The sequence below is a fragment of the Furipterus horrens genome, unplaced genomic scaffold, assembly GCF_987537825.1.
Source record: "Furipterus horrens unplaced genomic scaffold, mFurHor1.1.pri manual_scaffold_2, whole genome shotgun sequence".
Lineage (NCBI taxonomy): Eukaryota > Metazoa > Chordata > Mammalia > Chiroptera > Furipteridae > Furipterus > Furipterus horrens.
In genome coordinates, this window is record NW_028327172.1 from 121,429,917 (window position 1) to 121,443,777 (window position 13,861).

A 13,861-nucleotide genomic window follows, 5' to 3' on the forward strand; every position below is an offset into this window, starting at 1 on the left:
GAGAAAAATAAAACTTTCATACAAAGGAAGCCAACAAGTCTTTTAGTGGATTTCTCAGCAATGACCTTACAGGCTAGGTGATAGGAATAACATAGTCAAAGTGCTAAAAGAAAGGAACTGTCAACAAAGAATACTTTACCCAGTAAAGTTGTTTTCAGAACTGAAAGTAAAATAAAGACTTTTTCTAATAAAGAAAACTAAAGAAATTTACCACCATTAAACCAAAGTTACAAGAAATGCTGAAATGAGTTGAAACAAAAGGATGCCAATTAGTAACATGAAAACATAAAAATATATAACACATAGGTAGAAGTGAGCATATAGTTAGATACACTAATATTGTAATATGGTGATGTACTACCTACTTAATTCTACAATAAAGGCTAAAGCACAAGAGCATAAAAATTGCTATAGCTTCAACAATTGTTAATGAACACACAATAAAAAAGATGGTAAATGATGACCTCAGAAACATAGATGTAAAAGTATAAAGTTTTTGCATGTAATTAAAGTCGTAATAGACTGTAATATATAAATATATGTACAAACATATGTTTTATGTAAATCTCATGATAACAAAGCCAAAATCCACAACAGTTAACATAAAGCTAAAGAGAAAAGAATCAAAGCATTTCACTAGGGAAAACAATCAAATTACAAAGGAAGGCCAGCAAGAAAGGAAGAAAAGTAAAACCAGTCAGTAAACAATAAATAAGATGGCATCAGTAAACTTTTTCTTATCAATAAGCACTTTAAATCCGAATGAATTAAATTCCCAACGAATGATTGAATAGATAAAATATAAAAATAATTAAAAAAAAAAAAGACCAAACTACATGCTGCCTTGAAGAGACTCAAATAAAGGGAAAAAGAATATTCTGTGCAAGTGGAAACCAAAAGAGAGTAGGGGTAGCCTACTTATATCAGAAAAAATAAACTTGCAGCCAATAATGATAACCAGAAAAAAAGACAAATATTATAATAAAAGGATAAATTCATTGAAAAAAAATAGAATAAACATAAGTGTACATGCACCCAATGTCAGAGCATCTAAATATCTTAAGCAAATACTAACATATTTGAAGGAAGTAAAAGATAACAATACAGTAATAGTAGGCAACTTCAACACTCATTTTCAACAATGGATAACTCATCCAGACAGGAGATCAACAAGGAAACATCAGACTTGAACCAAACGTTAAATAAAGATAATAAACATATGCAGTACATTGGTTCAACAGCAACAGAATACACATTTCACTTAAATGCATGCTGAAGTTTCTTCAGGATAGATCATATGACAGGTCACAAAACAAGTCTTAGCAAATGTAAGAAGACTGAAATCATAGCAAATATATTTTCCAGACACAATGGTATGAAACTAGAAATCAGTTAACAAGAGGAAGGCTGGAAAATACACAAATATGTGCAAATTAAACAAAATGCTCTTGAACATACAAAGAATGGAAGAAAAAATCAAGAGGGAAATCGAGAAATATCTTGTAACATAATAAAAATGGAGATACTAACATAAAACCTATGGGATAAAGCAAGAGCACTTCTAAAGGGGCAGCTTGTACATAAATGCAAAAATTAAGGAAATAGAAGGATCTTAAAGAAACAGTCTAATTTTATACCTTAAGAAACTAGAAAACAAGAACAAACTATGTGTAAAGTTAGTGGAAGGAAGATAATTACAAAGATCAGAGCAAAAATAAATGAAGACCAGAAAAACAATTAAAGGATCAATGGAATTAAGTTGGTTTTTGAAAGATAAGGTTGAGTGCTCGCTTCGGCAGCACATATACTAAAATTGGAACGATACAGAGAAGATTAGCATGGCCCCTGTGCAAGGATGACACGCAAATTCGTGAAGCGTTCCCTATTTTTACAGCAGACAGACCATCCCCCTCCAAGTGGTGTCATACTAAGGGGAAATAAAAGCCCTGCCTACAGGAATTAAGTTGCCACACCCACGGTCCTTAAGCCTGACAGCTGATCACAGATTGAGTATAGTAACAACTAAAGAAGAGAGACAAAGGCAGTAGATCCCTGGAAGTCTCCAACAGGCTGCCTAGGGCCAGTCTGGTACATGATCTGACGCTACCAGAGGCAGATCCAGGAAGAACTGATCATTCTAAGAAGCACCAACAAACAAAAGGAATCACAAAAATGGGGAGACAGAGAAACAACTCCCCATCAAAAGGAAAGGTAGAATCCCCAGAAAGAGTGCTAAATGAAATAGAGGGGAGCAACATATCAGATACAGAGTTTAAAATATGGATTATGGAGAAGCTAAATGAGCTCAGCGGAAACTACAAAGAACTCCAGAAAAACTACAGTGAACTCCAGAAGAACTATAAGGAACTTACTGAGAATTATACCAGCATCAAAAAGGACATGGAAGCTATCAATAAGAGCCAGGAGGAAATGAAGAATACGATCTCTGAATTGAAGAACACAGTAGAAGGAATTAAAAGCAGGCTAGAGGAAGCAGAAGATCGGATCAGCGAGCTGGAGGACAACGTACACAAAAACTCCCAGACAATGCAACAAAATGAAAAAAGACTGAACAAGACTGAAGAGGTTCTAAGACAGCTGCAGAACAACATGAAACGTAACAATATCCGTATCATTGGAATTCCAGAAGGAGAAGAAGAAGAGCAAGGGATAGAAAACCTCTTTGAAAAACTAATGGCAGAAAACTTCCCTCACATGAGGAGAGAAAGAGTCACACAAATCCAGGAGGCACAGAGGGTCCCAATGAAGATGAACCCCAACAGGCCCACCTCAAGACACATCATAATTAAAATGGCAACATCCAAAGACAAAGAGAGAATCCTAAAAGCAGCAAGAGGGAAACAACTAATAACATACAAGGGAGCTCCAATAAGGCTATCCTCAGATTTCTCAGCAGAAACACTACAAGCAAGAAGGGAATGGCAAAAAATATTCCAAGCAATGAAAAACAAAGGCCTACAACCAAGAATACTCTACCCAGCAAGGCTCTCATTCAAAATGGAAGGCGAAATAAGGAGTTTCTCAGACAAAGGAAGACTAAAAGAATACATCTCCACCAAACCAGCAATGCAAGAGATGCTAAAGGGTCTGCTCTAAAAAGATAAAGAAACAGAGAGAAACAGAGAACACGAGTACAAAGGGGGAAAATGACAATGAATAAGTACTTATCAGTAATAACCTTAAACGTAAATGGATTAAACGCTCCAATTAAAAGACATAGGGTAGCTGAATGGATTAGAAAGAATGACCCACATATATGCTGTCTACAAGAGACCCACCTTAGAACAAAAGATCTACACAGACTGAAAGTAAAGGGATGGAAAAATGTATTCCAAGCAAATGGACATGAAAAAAAAGCCGGGGTAGCAGTACTTATATCAGACAAAACAGATTTCACAGCAAAGTCCATAAAAAGAGACAAAGAAGGGCATTTCATAATACTTAAGGGAAAAATCCATCAAGAAGATATATATGCACCCAACTTAGGAGCACCCAAATATGTAAGGAAAATTTTGAAAGACTCCAAGAAAGATATAGGCAGCAACACACTCATCGTAGGGGACTTTAACACCCCATTGTCAACAATGGACAGATCTTCAAAGCAAAGAAACACCAAAGATATTGAGGCACTGAACAACACTTTAGATCAAATGGACTTAGTCGATATATATAGAAGTTTACACCCCAAAGAAGCAAAATATACATATTTCTCAAGTGCACATGGAACATTTTCAAAGATAGACCACATGGTAGGACACAAAACAAGCCTCAATAAATTCAAGAAAATTGAAATTATATCAAGCATCTTCTCAGATCACAATGCCTTAAAATTGGAAATCAACCTCAAGGAAAAAACTCAAAAACATTCAAACTCATGGAGAATGAATAACATGTTATTAAATAATGAATGGGTTAACAATGACATCAAGGAAGAAATCAAAAAGTTCCTGGAAACCAATGATAATGAACACACAACAACCCAAAACCTATGGGATACAGCGAAAGCAGTCTTAAGAGGAAAGTTCATAGCAATACAAGCCTACCTAAAAAAGCTAGAAGAATCTCTAATAAAAAATTTAACCCTACAGCTACAAGAACTAGAGGAAGAACAACAAGCAAAACCTAGATCAAGTAGAAGGAAGGAAATCATCAAGATCAGAGCAGAATTAAATGACATAGAGTCTAAAGTAACAATTCAAAAGATCAACAAGAGTAGGAGCTGGTTCTTTGAAAAGCTAAACAAAATTGACAAGCCTTTAGCCAGGCTCATCAAGAAAAAAAGAGAGAGAACCCAAATAAATAAAATCAGAAATGAAAGAGGAGAAATCACAACTGATACCACAGAAATACAAAGAATTATAAGAAATTATTACGAACAGCTGTATGGCAAGAAATTTGACAACCTAGAGGAAATGGACAGATTCCTGGAAAACTATAGTCTGCCCAAACTGAATCAAGAAGAAGCAGAAAGTCTGAATAGACCAAAAACAGCTAGCGAAATTGAAGCAGTAATCAAAAAACTCCCAGCACACAAAAGCCCAGGACCAGATGGCTTCACAAGTGAATTCTACAAAACATTTAGGAAAGAACTAACTCCTATCCTCCTCAGACTATTCCAAAAGATACAAGAAGAGGGAAGACTCCCAAACTCGTTCTATGAAGCCAGTATAACCCTAATTCCAAAACCAGGTCAAGACACAACAAAGAAAGAAAACTACAGACCAATATCGCTGATAAACATAGATGCTAAAATCCTCAACAAAATATTGGCAAACCGGATCCAGCAACACATTAGAAAGATCATACACCACGATCAAGTAGGATTCATCCCAGGGATGCAAGGATGGTTTAATATTCGCAAATCAATAAACGTGATACACCACATAAACAAAATGAAAGACAAAAACCACATGATCATATCAATAGATGCGGAAAAAGCATTTGATGAAGTACAACACCCATTTATGATAAAAACTCTCAGCAAAATGGGAATAGAGGGAGCATACCTCAACATAATAAAGGCCATATATGAGAAACCTGAAGCCAACATCATACTCAATGGGCAAAAACTGAGAGCATTCCCCCTGAGATCAGGAACAAGACAAGGATGTCCGCTCTCTCCACTCCTATTCAACATAGTCTTGGAAGTTCTAGCCACAGCAATCAGACAAGAAAGAGAAATAAAAGGCATCCAAATTGGAAAAGAGGAAGTAAAACTGTCATTATTTGCAGATGACATGATAGTGTACATAGAAAATCCTTTAGACTCCACAAAAAAACTACTCAATCTAATAAGTGAATTCGGCAAAATAGCAGGATACAAAGTCAATATTAAGAAATCGAAGGCATTTTTATACACCAACAATAAAAACTCAGAGATAGAAACTGAAAGAAAAATCCCATTTACCATAGCAACAAGAAAAATATAATACCTAGGAATAAACTTAACCAAAGAGGTAAAAGACCTGTACACAGAAAACTACATAACACTGAAGAAAGAAATTAAAGAAGATACAAATAAATGGAAGCGTATACCATGCTCATGGATGGGAAGAATCAACATCATTAAAATGTCCATACTACCCAAAGCAATTTATAGATTCAATGCAATCCCTATTAAAATACCAGCAACATATCTCACAGACCTAGAACAAATACTTCAAAAATTTATATGGAACCAAAAAAGAGCCCGAATAGCCACAGCGATTTTGAGGCAGAACACAGTAGGAGGAATCACAATACCCGATATCAAACTATACTACAAGGCCACGGTAATCAAAACAGTCTGGTACTGGCATAAAAACAGACATATAGATCAATGGAACAGAATAGAGAGCCCAGAAATAAGCCCAGGTTCATATGGTCAACTAATATTTGACAAAGGGGGAAAGAACATCAAATGGAATGAAAAGAGCCTCTTCAACAAATAGTGTTGGGAGAACTGGACAGGGACATGCAAAAAAATGAAACTAGACCACCAGCTCACACCATACACCAGAATAAACTCAAAATGGATCAAAGACTTAAATGTAACCCGTGACACCATAAAAGTCCTAGAGGAAAAAATAGGCAGGAAAATTTCAGATATCCCACGTAGCAACATTTTCACTGATATATCTCCTAAGGCAAGGGAAATAAAGGAAAGAATAAACAAATGGGACTACATCAAACTAAAAAGTTTCTGCTCAGCTAAAGAAAACATCAGCAAGATGCAAAGGAAACCAACCATATGGGAAAATATACTCGCCAATGACATCTCAGACAAGGGATTGATCTCCAAAATATATAAAGAACTCATACGACTCAACACCAAGAAGACAGACAACCCAATTAAAAAATGGGCAAAGGACCTGAACAAACACTTCTCCAAAGAAGACATACAGAGGGCCCATAGACATATGAAAGTATGCTCAACATCACTAGCCATCAGAGAGATGCAAATTAAAACCACAATAAGATACCACCTCACACCAGTCAAAATGGCAATCATCAACAAATCAACAAACAACTTGTGCTGGAGAGGATGCGGAGAAACGGGAACCCTGGTGCATTGCTGGTGGGAATGCAGATTGGTGCAGCCACTGTGGAAAACAGTTTGGAATTTCCTTAAAAAACTAAAAATGGAACTGCCTTTTGAACCAGCAATTCCATTGCTAGGATTATATCCAAAAAATCCCGAAACACCAATTCAAAAGAACCTATGCACTCCAATGTTCATAGCAGCACTATTTACAATAGCCAAGTGCTGGAAACAACCTAAGTGCCCATCTGTAGATGAGTGGATCAAAAAACTGTGGTACATTTACACAATGGAATTCTATGTAGCAGAAAGAAAGAAGGAACTTCTACCATTTGCAACAACATGGATGGAACTAGAGAAAATTATGTTTAGTGAAATAACCCAGGCAACAAAAGAAAAATACGTTATGCTGTCACCTATTACAGGAAACTAATGAAAAACACAAACAAATGAGCAAAATTGAACCAGAGGTATGTAAACAAGAAGTAGACTAACAGTAACAAGGGGGGCGGGGGGGAGGAAAAGAAAGGTGTAAGGGGATGGGTCAAGTTAAAAAATATATATATATATATGAATGACCCACAGACAGGTGCAACTGAGTGGGGACTAAATGTGGGGGAGGGGAGGGACAGGGTGCAGGGAAACAAGAGGGCTAAAAAAGTGAGACAACTGTAATGGAAAAACAAACCAAAATTTTTTAGTGGGGGAAGAATGAAAATATGAAGAATGGAAATGCCAGTTCAGTGAATATTAGGACAAAGATTTTCCTTCACGTTGTATATTTTTCTCCCTATTTGATCCCTCCAGAGTTTGGCATTCTAAACAAGTAAATAATGACATAAGTTCCTTTGCATAGAACTAATAAGACCAGTTGTCAACAGAGGTTCTTTTTTTTTTTTTTTTTTTTTTGACCAAGTCTTTGACTGGAATGTCAAGCCTAAAGGAAACATACTTGGGCTCAGATTGTTACCAGAAAGCCCCGAGGAACTGGGATTGACTTTCAAAGGTAATAAAAGCCCGTGAGATAAAAGGCCTGGTACCTTGGTTGGATGCGCGGTCCACGGCAATCTTTCCAGGGAAGGAACGAAGGTTGTTTTCCTGAAAGATGGCTAGAAGGGACCTTAAGGCACAAGGAAAGACCAGAAAGACTTGGAAAAAACAGGTGTGTACAGGCAAGGATGAATGCCAGATATGTGGCACAGCTTCTGTGCCCTGAAGAACAGACTGAAGGTCACCCCAAATATTCCTTGGGTAAGTTCCAGCAAAGCAGAACTAAAGATCATAAGTGATCATTTGCTGCTCTTGTTATGTTTATGCAAACGAACAGGATAAATTAAAAATGGACTTAATGTAGTCCCTTTAAAGACAAGGAGGGTAACCTTAGGGAGAAAAATTATTATTCAAGGAAAATCACAATGATCAGTAGTAGAGTATAAAACAGGGCAACTAACCGTCTTAAAAGTTTCTTCTCCAGATTTAGAGACTTGTTTGCGGGTTATGTTACATAAATTAACACATGTTTTTTGTTTTCAAAGGACATAAGCCTATGATCGCATTACCTGAGTGATTATCTGTACGCATAAGCCTCACTTAATCCTCTCTGCAGCGCTGCCTCCTGAGACTCAACGGTTTGGCTCAACTAAATGGCTGGGTTGGGGAAGAATGGGGTGGTCTGTGGGCTTCACTTTAAAACGGGTTTCTCTTTTCTATCCTAATGGCTTGGACAGAAAAGGCCCAGAGGTCTGAGAGGGGGAAAAACCTAAACTATTTACCTCAGCCCAAACTAAGTATAATGGGCAAAAGGGTTTTGGACAGGCGAGATGTGCCTAGCACACCTTCTTACAAAGAAACTTTTTTTTTCCCTAATATGGAACATTGAAAAATTAATCCCTGCCTTTTGTCATCTAGTAGTTATGGATTGAATGATGTCTTTTAACCCTTTTCGCCAAATCTGTTGCCCTCAGAACACAACAAGGACACCAGCCTGTTGAACCAAGCACGCCGTTGACCGGAGGCAGCCAACTGACCTGGAGTCTGCACGATCCTTCCCCATGTGGGAAGGCCACCCTCCCCTCCACACCCCCACTCTTATTAGGGTTTTCTGGACCCAAGGGTAGGTAGGACGACGACCATGTCCAGCTTGAAGCAGGTAGAGGAGCTTGAGACCTTCGCCCATTGTCCTTTACAAGATTACAAAGGGTCCTAATATTTGAGAGGGGGGGGGATAGTTAATTTTTACGAACCAGGGGTATGGACTTGCGGGGGATTGCTGGGGGAGGGGGGTGCTGGGTGGAGGGGAACAAGGGGGAGAAAATTGGAACTGTTGTAACAATATAATCAATAAAAAACATAAAAAAAAATAAAAAAATAAAGAAAGATAAGGTTGACAAACAATTAGCTAGACTGCTCGGAAAAAGAGAACCGACAACTCAAAATCTAAAATAAAGACATTCCAACTGATACCACAGAAATACAGAGTATCATGAAATTACTAGTAAAAACAAGTACACACCCCCCCCCAAAAAAAAACATGGGTAGTCTAGAAGAAATGGATAAATTCTTAGAAACATATAACCTACCAAGATAATTCATAAACAGAAGAGTTGAACTGACCAATAACAAAGAGGGAAATTAAATCAGTAACAAAAACTCCCCAATGAACAAAAGTCCAGGATGAAACAGCATCACTAATGAATTCAACCAAATATTTAAAGAGGAATTATCAAGAAACTGTCACAGACTATTCCAAAAACAATGAAGAAAAAACACTCTCAATTTTATTTTACAAGACCACCAATGCCCTGATACCAAACAAGGTAAGAACACTACAAGAAAAGAAAATCACTGGCCAATATCCAGGCTAAACAAACCTTCAAAAATCCTCAACAAATAATAGGAAACTGAAATCAACAATAAAATAAAAGGATCATTCACCATGATCAAGTGGATTTATTCCAGGGATGCAAGCATGGTTCAACATTTGCTAACCAAAAATGTGTTATACTATTTTAACAAAACGAAGGGCAAAGATCATACGATCTCAGTAGATGCAGAAAAAGCATTTGACACAATTCACATTAATTTATAATAAAAACTCTCAAAATGGTTCGGGGGAGATGTAAATCAACATAATAAATACCATATATGACATGCTCACAGCTAACATCATATTCAGTGGGGAAAAGCTCAAAGCTCATTCTCACCACTTTTATTCAACATGGTATTGCAAGTCTTAACCAGAGCAATTAGGGAAGAAAAATAAATAAAAGGCATCTAAACTCACTGTTTGCAGGTGTCATGATATTATTGGTAGAAAACTCTCAAGACTACATGAAAAAAAGTTTGGAACTAATAACTTTAATAAAGTTGAAAGATATAAAACTATCAATATAGAAAAAGAAGTTGTACTGCTATACTCAGTAATAAAATTTAAAAGAAAAATTATAAAAACAATCCCACTTACAATTGCATCAGGAAGAATAAAATAACTAGGAATAATTTAAATCAAGGAGGTGAAAGACCTGTACTCTAAAAACTATAAAACATTAATGAAAGAAATTAAAGAAGACACATAAAATAAAAAGATACATGCTCACGGACTGAAAAAAATGTAAAAATTTCCAAACTTCCAAAATCATTCTACAAATTCAATGCAATCTTTATCAAAATTCCAAAGGTATTTTTCTCAGAAACAGAAAAAAATTGTATGACATCACAAAAGACCCTGAATAGCCAAAATCATCTTGAGAAAGAAGAACAAAGCAAGAGGCATTGATTTCAAAATATACAACAAAGCTACAGTAATCAAAACAGTATGGTGTTGGCAAAAAAAAAAAAAAACCCAGACAGGTCAATATAAGATTCTGGACAAAAGGATAATTCACATCCCAGAGAGGACTGAGCATGGACAGTGTTAGATTTCACCTTCCTACTTAAAATGGCATGCAATTTAAAACTTAGGAATTTTTATATTTCTGGAATTTTCCACTTAGTATTTTCACACTGTGGTTGCCTCTAGATGACTGAAACCATGGAAAGTGAAATCATATATAAGGACTATATAAAATGAATATTATTTAGTCATAGAAAATAAGGAAATCCTGCTATTTGCAACAACTCAAATGATACCCGAGGTCCTTATGCTAAGTGAAATAAGTCAGCCAGAAAGACAAATATTCTATGATCACGCATATACATGGAATCTAAAAAAGTCAAACTCTCTGAAACTAAACACTTAACTCTTTCCACCCTAGCCCCCAGCCTTCTCTTTTTAGTCTTCCTATTCGAATTTCACTTTTTCTTCCTGAGTAAATAGCAATTCCAGTCTTCCAGTTGCTCAAGCCAAGAACTTCAAAGTCGTTCTGACTTTCTTTCACACTCACATCCTCAGTTCAACCACCTCTCATCACCTCTATCATCCTGGTCCTACTTGGCCTATTACAGTGACCTCCTATCTAGCTTTCTTGATAATATCTTTGCTTTTTAAAACTTTCATTTTAAACCCACTTTTTAAAAGACATAATTGACATATAACACTTTATAAGTCTAAGGTGTAAATGTGTTGATTTGATACATTTATATATTGCAAAATGATTGCCACCATAGCATTAGATAGCCCCTGCCATCATATAGTTATCATTTGTGTGTGTGTGGTGAGAATCCTTAAGACTTCTCTCTTAGCAACATTCAAGTGTCTGGTACAGTATTATTAGCTGAAATCACTACGTATTTTCTACATTGTTTTTTAAAGACTAAGCTTATATATCTTCCTCAGTATTTATACGTGCTTTCATTCACTGTTGGTAGAGTTTCTGGTATCAACTAGGTGCTCAGTAAAGATTTCCTACATAAATAAATAAAACCAAAACCAAACCAAAACAACAACAAAAAACCCTGTTGTACATTAGATTCCTAAACTTGTAAACCTTGTAACTGCAAGTTTACATCCTTTGACCAGTAGCTCCTTATTTTCCCAATTCCCCAACACAGAGGAAGTGCTCCAATGCAGCATGACCTCACTGTCCTTGTTCACGTCCTTTCAGGCAATGGGCTGAGAAGAGTAAAGCCAGAAGTCTGGCCCTATATTATGTCATTACCAATAGAGGCAGCAATTATGTGCAAAGTACCATAGGGTTACCGAAAAGCCACACAAGCTTCTGCCTTCAAAGACTTTAGCACCAAGTCAGGGTGACAGACTTTCAGAATGACCTTCACACTTCTCATCGCTCTCAGTATCAATTTCCTAAGCACGACTTACCAGGTCCTTCAAGATGGGCCCCCACTTTTGGTTCTGGTCACATTTTTTTTCTTTATTTTTATTGTTGAGACCATTCTGTAATGGTCTCCATGGTCCCCATGTTTTCCTCCTTTGCTCACCTCCAGCTAGCCCCCCACTCCTTCCCTCTGGCCATCACCACACTGTTGTCTGTGTCTATGGATCATTCATGTATGTTCTTTGGTTAATCCCTTCACCTTCTTTCATCCAATCACCCCAACCCCCTCCCCTCTGACAGCTGTCAGTCTGTTCCGTATCTATCCCTCTGCCTCTATTTTGTTCATGAGTTTATTTTTCTCATTAGATTCCACATATTAGTGAAATCATGTGGTATTTGTCTTTAACTGGCTTATTTCACTTAGCATAAAGTTCTCCAGGTCCATCCATGTTTCCCAAAGGGTAAGATTTCCTTTTTCTTTTTTTTTTTATGGCTGAGTAGTATTCCATCATATAGATGTACCACAGCTTTTTTATCTACTCCTGTACTGATGGACACTTGGGCTGTTTCCAGATATTCGCTATTATGACATCTCTTGCCACTCCTGTGCCTCTATCTTTAGTCCATTTTATACTATCGTCACACTGAACATGTGTTAGTTCGCCCACAGAAACAATACTTCACAGGAACAGTCCCCAACTCCTCCAGTTGAGATCAGTATCCCCCTTTCGCAGCAGATCTGTCTGCCCTCGGCCTCCTCTCACCAGGCTGCCACAGCTAGCACAGCCCCTCGAACTCAGGGACTGGGATCCCCATGGGCCCTCATTCTACTCCCCATTCCTGATCCCCCACTTAATCTAGTGTCCGGAATGTAAGAAGAATTCAAACGAGATGGACTAATTGCTCCCTAAGGAATTTATTATGAAAGTATATTAATGCAAGTTTACATAGGATTGGAGCTCCGTGAAAGCTGTTGCTCTTAGCGGGAGCTCAAAGGACGGAGACACCCCCAGCAGGAGCCCAGGAAGGGTGACATTTAAGCAACCTGGAAACGTCTCATGGCTTTTGAATAGAAAGGAAGGAGAGAAACTCAAGAGTATATCCCTGGACTTGAGAAATTTAAAAAAGAGAGAGACAAAAATCTAGGGTGAAAGAGAATAGCCAGAATCTACAAAATAATCAAGAGATGTGTTCTACTCAGTTCATCAAAATATGTTCTTGGGGCGCAAACCACGCTCAGGGAGGTCTGGAAGAGAAGGCACGGAAAGTACTTCCATCCTTACAACACTGATGATGGGAGGTGGGGATGTGTCACATTATAAAGAATGAAAGGAAAGTGTGAATAAGTAGGTGTCAAATGCGCGACCAAACAGGCCTGGGGCTTCCAGAGGCGCAACAGCACTGGCAGGGCAGTTCCCAGGCAGGGCCTGTGGAAGAGGTGAGGTCTGAGCTGAGCTTTGAAGGGCAGGCTTTGGTTAGAGAAGCACTGCCCGAGGACCCTCCATTTTAGGGAACTCCCTCTGCAAATTATAGGATGAGATCCTTCTCCTCTGGACAGCATTCTTGTATAATTACTGAAGGTAAGAAAGAAAAAAAAGCATGGAGGCAATGGGGTAAAAAAAGACAAAATTTCAGTTTTAATAACCCAAGTCTGACTCCCAGCTCCTTGTGCTTTAGCATGATTTCTTCATCTTTATTAACTGGCAATAGTGGCATCTCCCTCACAAAGGTATCAGCAAGGACTCATGCACTAAGCATGGGAACATGTCCAACAAGTCTGGTGCAAAATAAGCTGGGCTCTTCCAGGCAATTCAGAGAGGCTGTGGAGAGTGGAAATTTGTACTTAACATCATTGTCTGACATAAGAGGAAATAGAACAGGAAAGGGAGAGCCAGGAGCAAGATGTATTTTAAAGAGAGTTAGGTCAGCAGAAGAAATTAGCAAAGGCCACAATCATAACAGCACAGAGACTATATATCTTTAAAAGCAAGAGAGACATAAAAGAAAATGTTACACTGACAAAGGAGGCTGATACCAACAAGAGAGCTTACCCCAAACAGTGAAGGCCTGAAATAAGAGAATTAGGGAAAGGGACTAAGAAACAGAG

At 37.7% G+C, this 13,861-nt stretch overlaps 1 long non-coding RNA gene and 1 other non-coding gene across 2 annotated transcripts in view; one reads left to right on the forward strand and one right to left on the reverse strand.

Moving 5' to 3' along the window:
* LOC150019390 (uncharacterized) overlaps nucleotides 1-13,861 on the reverse strand; it is a 60,517-nt gene that overhangs the window by 11,395 nt on the left and 35,261 nt on the right. The window lies entirely within an intron of this gene.
* Nucleotides 1,784-1,890, forward strand: LOC150019391 (U6 spliceosomal RNA). The gene has a single exon (XR_016509368.1). It is a non-coding gene; the product is annotated as a U6 spliceosomal RNA (small nuclear RNA).